The 20,992-nt window shown below is 36.3% G+C and overlaps 1 pseudogene; it reads left to right on the top strand.

Annotated features, from left to right (window-relative positions):
* Window positions 1-19,006: 19,006 nt before the first annotated feature.
* LOC118928704 (olfactory receptor 14A16-like) lies at window positions 19,007-19,932 on the top strand (annotated as a pseudogene).
* The last annotated feature ends 1,060 nt before the right edge of the window (window positions 19,933-20,992 follow it).

Raw genomic sequence — 20,992 nt, 5'->3', positions numbered from 1 at the left:
AAGCTATAATTCATACTAGATACATCCAAGATTGGCCCCAAACATCCTAACGTGTACATTCTTTATTTTCATTTTAGCTACTAGAGACAACAGTAACCATGGCATTGTATAATATACAGCTTCTTGATATTTTTATTTCCTTGTATGATAGAGTTTCATCTATAACTTCTAAATTTTATTTGTAACTTTTAAATCTATAAATGATCACATGTCAGATGGAATGGGAGACACAGTGGTCATGAAGGCATTAAATTTCATCAACAGTGGTGCTTACAGCCTTCCTTTGCCTACACCATTCTTTGACCATGTTTCAGTGAGTCAGAGCGGTTCTGAGAAATCCTACTTCTGACACCAACTCCCCAAGATCACCTTCAGGTTCATCTAGTCAATGGAAGGATGCACATAATTCCAAAAAAGCCATTATATTCATTAAAGTTTATCAAAATGTGAATATACAGATTAAAATGAGCACATTAAAAAGAAGAGACACATAGGCAAGAGCCCAGGAGTGTTCCAGGTGCAAATTTACATAACTTATGATCCCAGCAACAATATCTTACATGAAATATTTTCTATGAAATATATAGTATGAAAAGTTTATATTATGAAATAACAGTAGTGCACATGAAATATTTTCAACAAGGGAAGATCACCAAAGCGTTGGTTTCCAAAGATTTATTTCAGGTGAGCCATGTAGGTATGAAAAACTTCCTGTGTGATTTACCTTAGCCTGTAGTTCTTTTATATGTCTATATGCTACTGTGTGGTTCAAAGTTCCTGCCATAAATCAAATTATTTGAATAGATGACCAGGCATGTCTTAAGGATTCTATGTAAAAAATATGTTTTAAGGACAGGAAGTTGGAAGGTCTTAGCAGTTACCTTCCAGGTTCTCAAGACAAAAGGCGCAAGCTATCTTTAGGGAATTTTAATATTTACTGAATATAATGTTATTCACATTAAAAAAGTTATTCAATATTAGAAGGAATTGCTCTTATATACATATATGTTTATTTATTTATACATTTCATATGTCGGTATATTAAACAGTTACAGCAAATTTTTTGCCTTAAATAAGCCATTATATACAATTTTTGTAGTGCTTATTTTGAAAATAAATAGTAAAATTATCCCTATTTTAAAATTACATGATCTTTGAAATGGGATCCAGAAAGGATTAACAGTACATAATCAACATACAAAAAAATAAAGGGATTTATACTCACTACTAATGAAAATTAGAAAATGAAATTAAAAATACCATTCAATTTACAACAGAAAAATTATACTTTTTAATTAAAAATTTTAACGAAATAAGCATAAATTTTATACTCAGAAAAATATAAGAATTTGTTGACAGAAATTTAAAAACTAGGAAAAGGGGAAAAATCACAAATTCTTGAATTCAGAATTTATAATGCTTTTAAAATGGGAACATTCCCCAAATTGATTTACATATTCAGTTAAATTCCACTTGGATTTCTTGTAAAAATTGATAGACCAATATCATAATTAATTCATGGATATGCATGGGTTCCATTTGTTTTAATGTAAACATTCAAAGGACCAAGAATAGTTAGGGAAAAATTAGGAGAAAATTCAAGATTAGAGAATATACTTCCTTATTTAAAACTTCCTGGAAAGGTACAGTAGTCAACTATATGTGACAGACATATAGACAAATGCACTAGAATGCAGAGTTCAGAATAGATCCTACATTTTAAATCAGTTTAAGAATTTAATAGGAAATGAACTTTTGTCCTGAATTCTTTTTTTTTTTAAATTGAGGTATCATTGATATATAGTCTGATGAAGGTTTCACATGAGCAGCATTGTGATTTCAACAATCACTCATATTATCAAGTCCTCCCCACCCCATTGCAATAAATGACCATCAGCAGAGCAAGATGCTGTAGAGTCACTACTTATCTTCGTGGTCCTATACTGCTTTCTTCATGACTTATCTATATTGTGTGCTAAATATAGTACCACTTAATCCCCTTCTCCATCCTTCCCCACCCACCCTCCCCAAACCTTTCCCTATGGTAACCGCTAGTCATTTCTTGAAGTCTGTGTTTCTGCTGCTGTTTTGTTCCTTCACATTTGCTTCATTGTTATACTCCACAAATGAGGGAAATCATTTTGTACTTGTCTTTATCCTCTGGCTTATTTGACTGAGCACAATACCCTCTAGCTCCATTCATGTTGTTGCAAAACGTGGGATTTGTTTATTTCTTATGGCTGAATAGTATTCCATTGTGTATATGTACCACATCTTCTTTATCCATTCATCTACTGATGGACACTTAGGTTGCTTCCATATCTTGGCTATTGTAAATAGTGTAGTGATAAACATAGGGGTACATATGTATTTTTGAATCTGAGAATTTGTTCTCTTTGGGTAAATTCCTAGGAGTGGAATTCCCAGGTCAAATGGTATTTCTATTTTTAGTTTTTTGAGGAACCCCCATATTGCTTTCCACAATGGCTGAACTAGTTTATATTCCCACCAGCAGTGTAGGAGGGATCCCCTTTCTCCACATCCTCATCAGCATTTGTTGTTTCTTGTCTTTTGGATGTTGGTCATCCTTACAGGTCTGAGGTGATAACTCATTCTGGTTTTAATTTACATTTCCTGAATAATTAGTAATGTGGGACATCTTTTCACTTACCTTTTGGCCATCTGATTTTTTACTTTGGAGAAGTGTCTGTTCAGATTGTCCACCCATTTTGAATTTGGGTTATTTGTTTTCTGGGTGTTAAGGTATGTGAGGGAGCTCATTATATATTTTGGGTTTTAGACTCTTATTGGATAAGTTATTTATGAATATATTCTCCAAAACTATAGGATGCCTTTTTTCTGCTCATAGTATATTTTGCTGCACAGAAACATTTTAGTTTGATATAGTTCCACTTGTTCATTTTTACTTTTGTTTCTCTTGCCCAAGGGGATGTCTGCAGGAAAAAGTTGCTCATGTTTATATTCTAGAGAATTTGGGTCCTGCCAGAGGGCAGCTTTGCTACTTTATCCTTTTCTGTGAGGTCTTTTATTTCCCACAGATGTAGAAAGTCTGATCTGCCATCTTTGGGTTGCTTTTTCAGGATTCATTGTATTTGCTCTGTTTTTGTGTTATATGTGGTTTTGGGAAGTTTCTGCTTCTTTTCTCACATTGCCATCATTTTCCCCTCCAATATACTTACTTGCTCTCCAATATACTCCAAGTATTTTTGTTTCAAAAGTGGGAAATCTGAATACATTGAACCTGCCAAAAAAAATCACATGTTTTGGTTTTTTTGATATGACTAACAATTTTTTTAAATTATCTAAATCACTTATTGTTCAAACTTACCAAACTCTCATATCGCAGAAAAATATAGCAAAGATAGTGTGTATATCCTAGCCAAATTGCTAAGTCTTTAAAATATTCCAGACTGTATACATGATTAAATTATTATTTGAACTTCCTTTTCTCTTTAAGTCACATATCTATCTTAAAATACATTAATAAATGGATTCGGATGCCAACATGGCTGCGTGAGTAGGACAGAGAGATTCTCCTCCCCAAAACATAAATATTTTTGAAAATACAACAAACACAACTAATCCTAAAAGAGAGACCAGAAGACACAGGACAACTGCCAGACTACATCCACACATGCGAGAGCCCAGCGCCTGGCAAAAGGGGTAAGATACAACCCACGGCGTGGCAAGACCTGAGCACAATTCCCCTCAGCTCCTGGCGGGAAGGAGAGGGAGCCCAGGACTGCTAAACAACCAGCCCCAGCCACCCGCACCAGAATGCAGACACGGTGCATGTGTGGAGGGCTGGAAACTAAGGAAACAGGGCAGCAAGAACTCTGAGCGGGTTCCAAGATGATACTCCTGTGAAAAAGAAAAGCGAGTGCTCTTTGAAAGTCTTAAAGGGACAGGGACAGAACAGCTGAAAGAAAACAACGCAGGTCACAGCCCAGTTGCTGGAAATTACAGGGAAAACCGGGTGCACTAACCTCCTGGGCATCAGCTCTGAGACCCCTCACGGAGGTAAACAACCAAAAAGTCCCCCTGTCCATTACCCCTCTGGGCGCTGCGAAAGCAGAGAAGAAGCCAAAGGCTGGCCATGCCCTCAGAAAGGGAGCTTCATCCACTCCGGCCAGGCAAGACACAAAGACCCAATATACACGCAATTACCCAACACAAGCCACTAGGGGTCGCAGTTGTCCCAGAAGAGAAAGGCCACTAGCAAGTGAAAAGTTCGGCCCTCCCAGCAGTCAATAGCACCTGTCAACAAGAAAAGGCAAAAAAATATGATCCAGACAAGACTAACCCAGACAGCTTCAGCATCTGCTACATCTTCCCCTGAGAAGGAACCTGGGGAGATAGATCGAACCACTCTTCCTGAAAAAGAATTCAAAACAAAAGTCATAAAAATGCTGATGGACTTGCAGAGAAATATGCAAGAACGAAGGAAGGAGAATAGAGAAATAAAACAAGTTCTGGAAGGACTTCAAAACAGAATGGATGAGATGCAAGAGACCATTAATGGACGAGAAAACAGAGAACAGGAACACAGAGAAGCTGATGCAGAGAGAGAGATAAAAGGATCTCCAGTAATGAAAGAATTTTAAAAGATCTAAGTGACCAATCAAAATGGAACAATATCCATATTATAGGGGCACCAGAAGAAGAAGAGAGAGAAAAAAGGGATAGAAAGTGTCTTTGAAGAAATAATTGCTGAAAACTTCCCCAAACTAGAGGAAGAAATGGCCTCTCAGACAACAGAGGTACACAGAACTCCCATGACAAGGGATCCAAGGAGGGCAACACCAAGACACATCATAATTAAAATGGCAAAGATCAAAGACAAGGACAAAGTATTACAGGTAGCCAGAGAGAAAAAAAAGGTTACCTACAAAGGAAAACCCATCAGGCTATCATCAGACTTCTCAACAGAAACCCTACAGGCCAGAAGAGAATGGCATGATATACTTAATGCAATGAAACAGAAGGGCCTCGAACCAAGACTACTGTATCCAGCACGAATATCATTTAAATATGAAGGAGGGATTAAACAATTCCCAGACAAGCAAAAGTTGAGGGAATTTGCCTCCCACAAACCACCTCTACAGGGCATCCTACAGGGACTGCTCTAGATGGGAGCACTCCGAAAAAGAGCACACAACAAAACACCCAACATATGAAGAAGGGAGGAGGAGGAATAAGAAGGGAGAGAAATAAAGAATCATCAGACTGTGTTTATAATAGCTCAACAAGCGAGTTAAGTTAGACAGTAAGATAGTAAAGAAGCTAACCCTAAATCTTTGGTAACCACAAACTTAAAGCCTGCAATGGCAATAAATTCATACCTTTCAATAATCACCCTAAATGTAAATGGACTGAATGCACCAATCAAAAGACACAGAGTAATAGAATGGATAAAAAAGCAAGATCCATTCATATGCTGCTTACAAGAGACTCACCTCAAACCCAAAGACACGCACAGACTTAAAGTCAAGGGATGGAAAAAGATATTTCAAGCAAACAACAGAGAGAAGAAAGCAGGTGTTGCAATTCTGGTATCAGACAAAACAGACTTCAAAATAAGGAAAGTAACAAAAGACAAAGAAGGACATTACATAATGATAATTGGCTCAGTCCATCAAGAGGATATAACCATTATAAATATATATGCACCCAATACAGGAGCACCAACATACCTGAAACAAATATTAATAGAACTAAAGGAGGAAATAGAATGCAATGCATTCATTCTAGGAGACTTCAACACACCACTCACTCCAAAGGACAGATCCACCAGACAGAAAATAAGTAAGGACACAGAGGCACTGAACAACACATTAGAGCAGATGTACCTAATGGACATCTACAGAACTCTACATCCAAAAGCAACAGGATACACATTCTTCTCAAGTGCACATGAAACATTCTCCAGAATAGACCACATACTAGGACACAAAAAGAGCCTCAGTAAATTCCAAAAGATTGAATCCCTACCAACCAACTTTTCAGACCACAAAGAAATTAAACTAGAAATCAACTGTTCAAAGAAAGCAAAAAGGCTCACAAACACATGGAGGCTAAACAACACGCTCCTAAATAATCAATGGATCAATGACCAAATCAAAATGGAGATCCAGTAATATATGGAAACAAATGACAACAACAACACTAAGCTCCAACTTCTGTGGGACACAGCAAAAGCAGTCTTAAGAGGAAAGTATATAGCAATCCAAGCATATTTATAAAAGGAAGAACAATCCCAAATAAATGGTCTAATGTCACAATTATTGAAATTGGAACGAAAAGAACAAATGAGGCCTAAGGTCAGCTGAAGGAAGGACATAGTAAAGATCAGAGAAGAACTAAATAAAATTAAGAGGAGTAAAACAATAGCAAAAATCAATGAAACCAAGAGCTGGTTCTTCGAGAAAATAAACAAAATAGATAAGCCTCTAGCCAGACTTATTAAGAGGAAAAGAGAGTCAACACAAATCAAAAGTATCAGAAATGACAAAGGAAAAATCACGACAGACCCACAGAAATACAAAGAATTATTAGAGACTACGACAAAAACTCATATGCTAACAAGCTGGGAAACCTAGGAGAAATGGACAACTTCCTAGAAAAATACAACCTTCAAAGGCTGACCCAGAAAGAAACAGAAAATCTAAACAGACCAATTAACAGCAACAAAATTGATGCGGTAATCAAAAAACTACCAAAGAAAAAACCCCTGGGCCAGATGGATTCACCTCGGAATTTTATCAGACATTCAGGGAAGACATAATACCCATTCTCCTTAAAGTTTTCGCATAAATAGAAGAAGAGCGGATACTCCCAAACTCATTCTATGAAGCTAACATCACCCTAATACCAAAACCAGGCAAAGACCCCACCAAAAAAGAAAACTACAGACCAATATCCCTGATGAACGTAGATGCCAAAATACTCAACAAAATATTAGCAAACCGAACTCAAAAATACATCAAAAGGATCGTGCACCATGACCAAGTGGGATTCATCTCAGGGATGCAAGGATGGTACAACATTCGAAAGTCCTTTAACATCAACCACCACTTCAACAAAAAGAAAGACAAAAACCATATGATCATCTCCATAGATGCTTAAAAAGCATTAGATAAAGTTCAACATCCATTCATGATAAAAACTCTCAGAAAAATGGGAATAGAGGGCAAGTACCTCAACATAATAAAGGCGATTTATGATAAACCCACAGCCAACATTATATTGAACCGCGAGAAGCTTAAAGCTTTTCCTCTGAGATCGGGAAATAGACAGGGATGCCCACTCTCCCCACTGTTATTTAACATAGCAGTGGATGTCCTAGAAACGGCAATCAGACAAAACAAAAAAATACAAGGAATCCAGATGGGTAAAGAAGAAGTTAAACTGTCACTGTTTGCAGATGACATGATACTGTACATAAAAAACCCTAAAGACTCCACCCCAAAACTACTAGAACTGATATCGGAATACACCAAAGTTGCAAGATACAAAATCAACATACTGAAATCTGTGACTTTCAAACAACTCCATTCACAATTGCATCAAAAAAATTAAAATACCTAGGAATAAACTTAACCAAAGAAATGAAAGACTTATATTCTGAAAACTAGAAGTCACTCTTAAGACAAATTAAAGGGGACACTAACAGATGGAAACTCATCCAATGCTGGTGGATAGGAAGAATTAATATCGTCAAAATGGCCTTCCTTCCAAAAGCAATATACAGATTTGATGCAATCCCTATGAAACTACCAGCAACATTCTTCAATGACCTGGAACAAATAATTCAAAAATTCATATGGAACCAACAAAGACCCCGAATAGCCAAAGCAACCCTTAGAAAGAAGAATAAAGTAGGGGGAATATCACTCCCCACTTCAAGCGCTACTATAAAGCCATCCATATTAATCAAGACAATTTGTTACGGGCACAAGAACCGAGCCACGGACCAATGGAACAGACTAGAGAATCCAGACATTAACGCAGACATATATGGTTAATTAATATTTGATAAAGGATCCATGGACATACAATGGCGAAATGACAGACTCTTCAGAAGATGGTGCTGGCAAAACTGGACAGCTACATATAGGAGAATGAAAATGGACCATTGTCTAACCCCATATACAAAAGTAAATTCAAAATGGATCAAAGTCCTGAATGTAAGTCTTGAAATCATTAAACTCCTGGATAAAACAGGCAAAAAACTCTTAGACATAAACATGAGTGACCTCTTCTTGAACATATCTCCCCGGGAAAGGAAAACAACAGAAAAATGAACAAGTGGGACTATATTAAGCTGAAAAGCTTCTGTACAGCAAAAGACACCATCAATAGAACAAAAAGGAACCCTACAGTATGGGAGAATATATTTGAAAATGACACATCCGATAAAGGCTTCATGTCCTGAATATATAAAGAGCTCACATGCCTCAACAAACAAAAAACAAATAACCCAATTAAAATGTGGGCAGAGGAACTGAACAGACAGTTCTCCAAAAAAGGAATACAGACGGCCAACAGACAAATGAAAAGATGCTCCACATCGCTAATTATCAGAGAAATGCAAATTAAAACTACAATGAGGTATCACCTCACGCCAGTAAGGATGGCTGCCATCCAAAAGACAAACAACAAAGGTTGGCGAGGCTGTGGAGAATGGGGAACCCTCCTACACTGCTGGTAGGAATGTAAATTAGTTCAACCATTGTGGAAAGCAGTATGGAGGTACATCAAAATGCTCAAAACAGACATACCATTTGACCCAGGAATTTCACTCCTAGGAATTTAACCTGAGAATGCAGCAATCAAGTTTGAGAAAGATCAATGCACTCCTATGTTTACAATAGCCAAGAATTTGAAGCAACCTAAATGTCCATCGATAGATGGATGGATAAAGAAGAAGTGATACATATACACAATGGAATACTACTCAGACATAAGAAAAGGGCAAATCCTACCATTTGCAGCAACATGGATGGAGCTAGAGGGTATTATGCTCAGTGAAACAAGCCAAACGGAGAAAAGAAATACCAAATGATTTCACTCATATTGGAGTATAAGAACAAAGGAGAAACTGAAGGAACAAAACAGGAGCAGAATCACAGAACCCAGGAATGGACTAACAGGTACCAAAGTGAAAGGGACTGGGGAGGATGGGTGGGTTGGAAGGGATAAGAGGGGTGAAGAAGAAGGGGGGTATTAAGATTAGCATGCATGAGTGAGTGGGAGAAAGGGGAGGGCTGTACAACACAGAGAAGACAAGTAATGATTCTACAACATTTTGCTATGCTGATGGACAGTGACTGTAAAGGGTTTATAGGGGGGACCTGGTATGGAGGAGAGCCTATTAAACATAATATTCATCATGTAAGTGTAGATTAATGATAAAAAAAAGCAGTTCCTGTGTGTTGACCTCCAATGAGTTCTATACAATGGTATAAAGGTCATATAAAAGGGTAGGCAAAGCGTCTGTTTGTGTTTATACAGAGGATCAAAGCCTAATTTGGCTCCCCAGAAAATGAACTTAGATAAAGTATGAAAAAAAACTTCCAACATCAGCACTATCTGGAAGTCTCATGCCAGAAGATCATCATCAAAAAACCCCAAGAAAGATCCACGCAGTGATACAGGTGTCGATGCACTCATCCCACCAGTTCCTGGACTTGCCATGGGAATGAAGAAGGAGATATCTAAGCTGGCCTGTGCATACAGTAAAACAACAAATTTGACTGGATCTATACTGTTGGAACTCAACCAATAATTAGGAGAAGTGCAAATTGTAGTGTTCCAAAATCTTACAACTACAGACTATTTACTGTTAAAAGAACATATGGGATGTGAACAGTCCCCAGGAATGCGTTTTTTTAATTTGTCTGATTTCTCTCAGACTGTTCAAGTTCAGTTGGACAATATCCACCATATCATAGATAAGTTTTCACAAATGCCTAAGGTGCCTAACTGGTTTTCTTGGTTTCACTGGCGATGTCTGATAATTACAGGTATGCTTTGGTTACGTAACGGTACTCCTATTATGTTAATGTGTGTACGCAATTTAATTAGTAGTTTAAAACCTATACATGCTGAAGTTACTCTACAAGAAGATATGTCAAAGAAATATTCAATCTTCCCATGTTTTCTTCTGTCTTCTACTTCTATAGCTTTTCTTCTTCCTTCCTAATTACAACCCTTAAATAGAATTCGTGCCTCATATCGATTTTACCGAATATCATAATTCTTCCAAGTGATAAAGGTACCTCAAGAAAAATGCTGGTCATAGTAGCCACATGGCATAAATATGCAAAGAAGTAAAAAGCTATCCTTTTCAAACAATATTGCTTCTCTCTAACTTACCAACCTTACATCTCCTTGTATGGCCCCAGAAGATAATTGGTTAGCCAGAGACAGGTAAGACTCCTCAAGGGAGTAACAACCTAAGACAGGCACAGTCACAGGGGGGTCATCAGGTGAGAAATTGGGGATCAACAGAGGTGAGGCTTAGAACCTCACCCCCCCTGTTCTGAGAGAAATCTTCTGCATCCATGGATGTTTTATTGCCCTTGTCTAGCTTGGATTAACACATAGTCTATAGGCAAACACCTGATCATCTACATTTGCTCTCTTACAACACTAAACTATGTTTCCTACCTTTATCTTGTATCTACCTACCACTTCAGCATTTTATTAAAAATAATATTAATAAAGAGAGAAATGTGGTATCCACATATAAATCAAGTATAAAAATCAAATGAGTATTCATATTTGAACTGACTGTTTATAGTTCATAATGCATGAGCAAAACCAAAAGTTTCTGTGATGACTGCCCTTGTACTGTTCACCACGTAACTTATTCACTATGTAAGTATTTGTTCTCCATGTAAGAACTTGTTCGTTATGCTTCAGAAGATTGGAGACTGACAAAAATTAGGCTTGGGGTGGATTAATGATTGTCCATTGAGCATTGACACCCCTATACAGAATTTTATTGTTGTTAACAACCATTTGATCAATAAATATGAGAGATGTCCTCACAAAAAAAAAAAGTACAGACTTCCAATCATAAAGTAAATAACTAACCTGGATGTAATGTATAGCATAAGGAATATAGTCAAAATATTTTAACAACTTAGTAATAGCTGGTACCTAGAATTATCATGTATATAAATGTTGAATCACTGTGTTGTACACCTGAAACTAATGTAATACTGTGTGTCAACTACCCTTCAATAAAAAATAAATATGTACAAAAAATACATTAATAATTAAATGTATATGAATACAATAAAGATCTTTAGAAGAATAATTATTAAGTTGAAGTTTAAAAATTAAATACATAAAATTATCTTTGATCTAATATATGATGAAACTAGAATGCTTTCAGTAAAAAAAGAAAATAACATAATATAATTTCTCCATTATTTATAAGAAGCACACCAAAAATATTACAGATATCACAATACTGTAAAAATCAAGATATATCAATTTTGCATAACATTTAAAAGTAATTTTAAAATCTATTCTGCAAAAAATTTCAAGTTTTCAAAAATACGTACATGACACTTTGAGAAAATTCTACATTTAGATGTAAGACTAAAACATATCATAATTGAAAGCTCCTATCAGAAGCACTAATAAATTAAATGAAATCACACCATTACTGCAGTTGATTTCTTTGGAACTGAAGAATTTCATTCTAAATGTGCATTTTTATATTCATCTCATAAAAATTCAGTTATTAAAATATATCAGTCTGAAAATAATTACATTAATCATATACCACATTCCTCATCTTTCATTTTTTCTAGGATAATGACAATGAGAAGTCAAACTGGGCATGATCATCCAGGTGGGGAATCTTGGAGGGTAAATGACTCAACAAAAGTGGTGAGAAGGAAGTATAGGCTTATGACATAACATTCAAGCAACTCATCACCCCTGGAAGAAGCAGGGAGAAGAATCTAGAACTTGTGTTGCACAGCAAAGCAGACATACTCTTCCTTAGACTGAGTGATATAAGGGGTGAAAGAGAAGGCAACACCCTCTGTGTTGCAGGTAGGGTTACCTGGACACAGATATTTAACTGAGTTGGGTATGCTTTAGAAATCAACAACACCAGTGAAAATAATTAAAAAGAAGCAGGATTGGGCAGGAGGTGAGTCAGCAAAGCTTTTCCCTGCCTAGTGTTAGAGGAGGTCATGGAGAGGCATAAGCACTACTGATGAACAAGCCAGAACTGGGAAGTGGAAGGCTCCTCTCCCTCCCTTTTCCTTAGATTGTGCCACCTTCCCACTGTAGGAGCTGATTCAAGAATACAGTCATGACAGACTAGTCCTATAAATTCCTGAAGGCCATTAAGACCTCTGTGTACACTTTTAAGATACTGGTGGGCAGGCACAGACATGTATTCATCTTGCAGCCACCCAAGAATAACAATGTATGTACGTTCCTTTGCTTATCTAACCTGCAGCCTACCTACATGGAGTGGCCTGCCTCTTTCTTTAGTTTTTCCTCGCCCACCATTGAGTGGTGGTCAGTCTGAATCTCATCTGGAGAACTCCCAAGGCCGTGAACCAACATCCAGTTAGGGCTCAGAGGCAGCATTTTCTGCCGTGGTGTCCCTTCACCCCAACATTGTTCAGTCATAGTGGGCTGTCATGGCAGGGCATGGACTACTTTTCCCCAGGTAGGTCCTGAGATGGTGACTACATGAGCATGTCTGCTGACCTCAGTTAGGCAGCAAGTCCTTCTTCCAGAGACATATCAACACCATTTGAGAGGACTTCAGGGTGGGATGTATTCTCAGAGAAGCCCTGTGCTTTAAGGAGATGATGTTTGAATGGACATTCAGGGCAAAGTTTTAAACTCTAAAGGATTTTGCTGATTAATAATTTCCAGATGGCATGGAAGATTTTTAACACTTCTGAAGGAGTAAATATGGGGCAGAAAAATGAGTTTGCAGAGCCATGTGTTTATACATTTAGGGATTTACAAGGCTCCATGTGACATACACTTAAAGAAGATTAACCAGGAGAAGTTGTTCATACAGGCAGGAGAGAGAGAGTGGTCTTCCAACAACAGTCAGGTCTCATGGGTCCACTTCCTGTATGACTCCCCAGAGGTGTGGAGGAGCATGATGTCTATAGCGCAGGGATCCGTAGATCCCTGCCTCCTGAAGAGCAAAGGACACTTGTTGTTTCTTTTGGATCCCTTCTTAACTGCACATTCCACATTAGCAAATTGTCTTGGCTCTAATTTCAAAAGTATATAGAATCTTATGTCATATGAACACTTTCCACTGCTACAAACATTTAAAACTGAAGGTGAGGATATGAGAAAAAGGGAACATTTCTACACTGTTGGTGGTTATATGAATTGGTGCAATCACTATGGAGGTTCTTTGAAAAACTAAAGATAGAAATACCAAATGACCAAGTAACTCCACTTCTCAGGAATTTACACAAAGAAAGCACGATCTCAGATTCACAAGACATAGGCACCCCTGTATTTATTGTAGCATTATATACAATAGCCAAGATATGGTAGCAACCTAAGTGTCGATCAGTAGATGAATGGATAAAGAAGTTGTGGTACATATACACAATGAGATACTATTCAGCCATGAGAAGAAAACAAATGCTACCGTTTGCTACAACATGGATGGAGCTAACGTGTATTATGCTCAGTGAAATAAGCCCAGTGGAGAAAGACAAGTAACAAATGATTTCCCTCATTTTTGGAGTTTAACAACAAAGCGAAACTGAAGGAACAAAACATCAGCAGACTCACAGACTTCAAGAAAGGACTAGTGGTTATAAAAGGGAATGTTGGGTGGGGAGGGAAATAGAAGAGGATTGGGGTGTGTGGGGAGGTCACAGGGAAGACAGTGTAGCACAGAGAAGACAAGTAGTGACTCTGTGGCATCTTTCTACACTGACGGGCAGTAACTGCAATGGGGTATGGGGGGAACTTGATAATATGGGTGAATGTAGTATCCACAATGTTTTCATGTGAAAACTTCATAAGAGTGTATATCAATGATAACTTAATAAAAAAGATGTGGTACACGCCAAAAAAAAAAAACCCACTAAGCACATTGCACAGAATTTCAGGAGATCATATAGTATATAAATAACTTAAGGGATTAGAAAATGAAATGATAACTTTCAGTCTAACAAGAGGTCTAGTATCAAGGTATCTGCCCACCTAGTACTGATCATTACTCCTAGAGAAGTTGGCAGCCAGCATCTCAAGCGAGTGATCAAAATTAGTATCAATAGCAGTGAAATTGTCATAGTGTATCTACTTTTGTTCTTGCTTTATTTTTCCCTAGATTTATTTAGGTATTATTGAAACAAAACTTAAGTAGATTTAAGGTTACAATGTTGTAATTAGACACAAATGTATTGAAAAATTGTTCCTAATGTAAGGTTAGTTAACATCTTTAACCCCTCACATAATTATGATTTGTGTGTGTAGTGATAGTATGACATACTTTCTTAATAACCCCCAAGTATATACACAGTATTGTTAATTATAGTCATGATGCTGTACATTAGAGAAACGGCTTTTATTTGTCTTACAGCTGGGAATTTGTTCCATTTGACCAACTACTCCAAATTTCTCCCTCATCCAAGACCCAACAATCAACATTTGATGCTCTATTTCTATGAGTTCAGCTTCTTTAGACTCCTCATATAAATAAAAACATAGAGTATTATTCTTTGTATGTCTCACTTATTTCACTCAGTATAATGCCTCCAATGTCTATCCAAATTATTGAGAAAGGCAAAATTTCCTTTTATAGAACTGCATAATATTTCATTACATATATATATATTTATATATATATTATGTAAATGAAGTCACACTTTTTCCATCATTCCTTGAAGGACACTTAGGATTTCCACATCTAGATGTTTCCACATCTTTCTTGGTTATGGATGTAGTACTGAAATGAATACAATATTTGCATTTCTTTCAGGTATATTGGCAGAAGTGGGATTGGTGAATTGCATGGTAGTTTTATTTTTTGAGTGACGTCCACATTGTCTTACACACTGGCTGTGCCAATTTACATTCCCATCAAGGGTTTCCTTTTCTCCACACATCCTTGCCAACACTTAGTGTCTCATTTTACTGGGAATAGCCCTCTAACAGATTATAAGGTGACACCTCATTTTATTTGAACTTTGTTGAAGATATCTATTTATAAACCACTTTTTGTTTATTTTTTTGCTTAGTTTTTGCTGTTCCATTGCATGTATGTATTTTGGGTATTAATTCCTTGTCAGGTAGATGGTCTGCAAATATTTTTTCCCTCTCCATGCATTGATTTCTGTTTTACTGTTTCTCTGCTCTGCAGAAGCGCTGTAGTTCAGGGTGGTGCTACTTGTTCATTTTTGCCTTGATGCTTATGCTTTTGGTGTCATATCCAAAAAACTTTACCACGACCAATGACAAGGCAGCTCTTGGGTCTGGTTTCTAGGAGTGTTATGGTATCAGATCTTACGTGTAAGTCTTTAATCCATCTTGAGTTAGTTTTTGTGAGTGTTGTAAAACAGAGGACCATTGTATTTTTATTCATGTATTTATCCACTTTCCCCACTACTGTTAATTGAAGAGAATATCATTTTTCAATTCATTTTCTTGGCTCCCTCGATGAATATTACTAGAATATACATAAATGTACTGATTTCTGGGTAGCCAATTTGTTCCATTGATTTATCTATCTAGTGTTATGCCAGTACTATACTATTTTTATTTCTGTGATAAGAATGCTTGAAATGAGATAGTGAGATACTTCCAACTTTGTCCTTCATTTCAAGGCTGCTTTTGCTAGTCAGAGTACTTTTTTTTATTTCATACTAATTTATGATAGCTTTCAATTTCTGTGAAAAACGCATTATTATTTTGATAGGAATAAAATTGAATCTGTAGATGATTTGGTGTAGTATAGTGTATTAACAATAGTAATTCTTATAATCTGTGGATGTATTTCCTTTCCATGTATTTGCATCCAGTCTTCCTCCCAGTCTAGTTCCTCTACAGTGTACACTTACCAGAGAGTGATCAAGGTAAGCATAACATGACCTGCTTCTCTCCTACTCAGAACCACCTGTGTCTTTCCTCTCACAGTAAAAATTAACAGCTTCACATGAAGTGCAGTATTCCTGATCATGAAATCTTTTTGTTCACTCATACTCTAGTCTCTTATTTCCCTGCTCCCCGGAGATTGTCAAGCTCACATGTCACACCCCCGCTGTGCTCTTAATTGACCTGGTGTTAGTGGACCTCCCTCTGGGACTGCACTGTATTCCCTTCCTCCAGTCTCTCTCCAAGGCCTCCATCTCTGGGTGAGAGACAGATGCATTCACACTCACCTTTGGACTTTGACTCACTGCACTACTTTTAATGATGTATTGCAGTCTACTGGGTCTGACCCATAGCAGGCACTCAATAAATGACTGAAACATTGGATGCTAGATTAACTGGAGTCCTGTCATAGATATGTAAACCACTAAAAAAGTTAAAATATGGCACAGTGATCGCACTAATAATTGAGTGAGGTTTAGTATAGGCTGATACTGACTGAGCAGGTTAATGGAGAAAACAATAACACTATATTCCCTCTGGAATAAAACATCTTGATAAATTACAACTCTTGGACTACGGTTAAACACACAAGAGATATCGGCAGTAGAGGTAAAATGGTCAAGCTCTTCAGGTCTCCTCTTTCTTTTGACTGAGTTATTGATGAAGCCAGAGTTGAGAATCATACAACTTTTCAGAGGAATCAACAAAGCTAGTCATCTCTACTCAGTGGAGATGTGTATCCTTCTGTCCTTGTGATGGCAGTTAATTTCACTAGAAATAGCTTAAGTAGACAACTGGAACTTTTTGTATCAGGATTTGGAGGCATACTATTAAATAATTTTTTCATAAAAATCGTTTTAAATTTAAAGTATTCTAGATTTAAAATTTCATTTTATATTTAAAAAAAGTAACAGTAGTTAAAGTACTAATTTTACTATAATGAACACTAAAAATATCTAAAGGGATCAATTCATTCTGTGGTACACGAATTGTTCAATTACCAATATCAGTTTTTTTTAGGTGCGTTTCAGTGGGAGAAAACAGTATTTTTCTTAAATTTAATGTGCTCCACTGATTATGATTTATAGTGGTTTTATTACAGTATTACATTCCTATCTGTTAGTGCTGATTTTAGCATTTAGAATACTAAGGTGAAAGTGTATTAAATGTTAAATTAAATAACAATTAATGAGAAGTAGACAGTAAATAAGGAATAGCCTCAAGGTGAAACTAAAAATAAAATAATGTTGAGTCTTCAAAAAAGGTGTGTTATATTTTTCAACCCCTAAAATATTGACACATATGAGTCAGATTTTATCTTCAGGGACTCTATGGAGCATTATTTCTTAATCATTTAATATATCACATTAGGAGTGATGGACAGATATGGAAATCTATTTATCATGATGAACACCTGGGTTTTTCTTAGTCTGTCACTGAGAGGCTGCTACTGATCTTGTAAAATGAAGAATTTACAATATTTTAACAGGGATATCAGCATATGTATATCAAATCTAATTTTATCATTATGAACATGTGTTTTAAGTCACCCGCAAATTTTTACATCTTTGACTGGAATACGATCTAAACTTTATTTTGTTTTCATTAAAATATGTGGAATTATTTCCACTAATATATTAAAATTGCTGTATATTATTACTTTCCCAAACCTAACAACCAATATGTACTGAAGATGTTCACATGGTCCAGCACCATGGAGAAAAGTGGAACATAATATTTTAGAAAATTAGAATAAGAGTGTGTGATAGAATATTGTATAGTAAAGGCTTAATATTTTACATTTGCATGAAGGCTGATGAACAAAGTCTGTACAAACAAAATTTATCAATGTGTTACTGCAAAAAGAGGAAAATTACACTCGGCTGACCAAGACTGAATTTAGCTCCAGCTATAAATGGTCCCTTGTCCCCCACCACGTATTTGCATTTATCTTATGTTAGGGATAGAAGGAGACAGGAAAATAGATGGGGAATAGGTGAACATGTAAAATATCATGCTTGCAAGTTCATGCACTCTGGGACTGGAAGTTCAGACATAAAAAAGAAAAAAGATCATATAGAAACACTTTTTAACTTATTAGATATGGGAAAAAGTCAGATAAAATGGGAAATAATAAGAGGAATTGATAAATTGATAAATATGGGTCCAACAATCTTAGGTCATACCCTGTAGGATTTGATACCTAAGGCAATCAGAATATGTGTCATATAGAACCATAATGCATATATGAATAAAACCAACTACTTTTATGATAAATAATTTGAGTATTATGAACGTGAAAAACGGAGTTAGATCTATCTCTATATTAAAATGTTAAATGTAAGAACATCTCCAGATTGAGAATTTTGTAGAGAGAATGTAGGTTAAATAGTTTATAGGATTGAGGACAGTCTGTAATTCATTTTTTTAAAGAATTGTTTACTGTTTAATTTCTTGGAAGATATGCTGAAACAAATGTTGTTAGTCACAGGATAGGGTGTAAGGACATTAAGATTAGGACACAATTTAGCAGTTATCAGTTTGTTTCTCAGGATTCATTTATAGATATGGGGAGGATGCTTTTCATCAGGACACTTACGTTAAGGTCGGTTCAAATTTTCAGTCCTTCAGCATCTTTCATAGAACATATTTGGGTAATAAAAATGGCATGTGCATGTGCACTGAGTATAAAGTGGTTCAGTAAAGCAGTGTTATTCAGGTACTGTTGGTGATCAACCCACATGGTAGGAGTAACATTTTTATTAAATAGATTGTGTGATGACTATATGAATATAGAACTATATTGTAAGTTGAATATGGAAGGACTTGAAAATGACGTTTCATTTCTCTTTTTTTAAAATACAGATTTATGTCTCCAAGCAAAACAAATCTCACAGCTGTCACAGAATTTATCATCATTGGATTTTCTACCAATGAAAATATGTACATTTTGCACTCAGTGCTCTTCATCTTGATATACTTCTTTGCACTAATGGAAAACGTCCTCATTATCATGATCATAACTTTGGACATGCGTCTCTGCACCCACATGTACTTCTTCCTGAAATATTTGTCCTTCTTGGATCTCTGTCTAATTACATTCACAATCTCCAGATCTATTGCCATCTCCTTGACTCACAGTAACTCCATTTCATTTCCTGGCTGTGAAGCCCAGTTCTTTCTCTTATGTTTTTAGCTACTGCAGAGCTGAATCTCCTCACCGTGATATGCTTTGACCGCTATGCTGGCATATGCCACCCCCTGCACTATGAGGTCATCATTAATGTGAATATGCATGTTCAGCTGACAGCTGTGTCCTGGCTGGGTGGGGGTCTGGTCGCCATAATGCACACAGCTGGTACCTTCTCCTTATCCTACTCTGTGGTTCTAATGTCGTCCATCATTTTTTTTGGTGATATCCCACAGTTATTGGCTATTTCTTGCTCAGGATACATAATAAGAGAGATTGTACCTATCCTCATTAGTGTGGTATTGGATATCTGCTGTTTTATTTCCATCATTGTTTCCTATGTCTACATCTTCTCCACTGTCAAGAAAATGCCTTCAACAGAAGGTCAGTCAAAAAAAGCCTTCTCCACTTGCCTTCCACATCTGATTGTGATTGTATTATTTCTCTCCACTGATTTCTCTGCATATCTGAGGCCGATTTCACATGCCCCTTCCATTTTTGACCTTGTCATTTCTGTGTTCTACACCATGGCTCCCCCAACCTTTAATCCCATGATATATGGTCTAAAAAATAATGCCTTAAAAAGTCTCTGGAAATGTTGCTGAAGTGACTATTCACCCAAAATCATTAGGTATTCCATCTTTTATTTCAAATACAATTATCATCAATAATTAAATGTCCATTAATTGGTAATATTTTTCTTAAAATCCTTTAAAGACAGTTTTCAGAAGATTTTTAGGTTTGTAACAAAATTGATTGTGAGGTATAGAGATTTTCCACAAAGCCCTTATACCCACAAATACATAGCCTCCCATAAGAGCAATATAACTAACAAGAGTCATACTTCATTTAAACCAACAATGTACTGTTAACATCTCATAATTACTCAACATCCATAGTTTACATTAGGGTTTCTATCTTAATGTTTTATATTCTATGAGTTATATAAATGTAAAATGACATTTACTTATGAGTATATCACACAGAGCATTTTACTACCCCCAAAATCTTGTCTGCTTTGTCTACTTTTCTCCCTTACTTCTGTCAGCTTCTAGCAGACACTGAATTCTTCCATTTTCCATAATTTTTGGTTTTGTAGAATGTGATTCAGTTGGAATCATGCAATAAATAACATTTTGAAATTAGCTTATTTTACTTAGTAATGAGCATTATGTTTCTCCATATCTTTTTATAGCTAGATGGCTCCTTTCCTTTTATTTATGAATAATATCCCATTGTCTGCATGCACCACATTCATTTACCTTTCCACCTGCTGAATGCCACCTTGGTTCATTCCAAATTTTAGCAATTAAGAACAAAGCTGCTATAGATATTCTTTTGCATTATCATTCGTGTACATAAGTTTTCAACTCCTTTGGGTAAATACCAATGAACATGTTTGGTGGACCACATGATAAAATTATATATGGTTTGTAAAAAATCCACCAAAACTGGCATCCAAATGGCTGTAAAATTTTGAATTCCTGTAACTAATATGTACGACTTCCTGGTGCTGCACCTTCTCGGCAGCATTTCTATTAATGTCTGGAACTGGCTATTCAAATTGTGTGCAGTGGTATCTCATTTATTTTATTTTTATTTTACTGATGACATATGATATGGAGCATCTTTTTTTGTTGTTTTGAGAGGAGGGCATCTCTCATA

The sequence above is a fragment of the Manis pentadactyla genome, chromosome 13, assembly GCF_030020395.1.
Source record: "Manis pentadactyla isolate mManPen7 chromosome 13, mManPen7.hap1, whole genome shotgun sequence".
NCBI classification, from domain to species: Eukaryota; Metazoa; Chordata; class Mammalia; order Pholidota; family Manidae; genus Manis; species Manis pentadactyla.
This window is presented reverse-complemented; position numbering and strand designations above follow the sequence as displayed.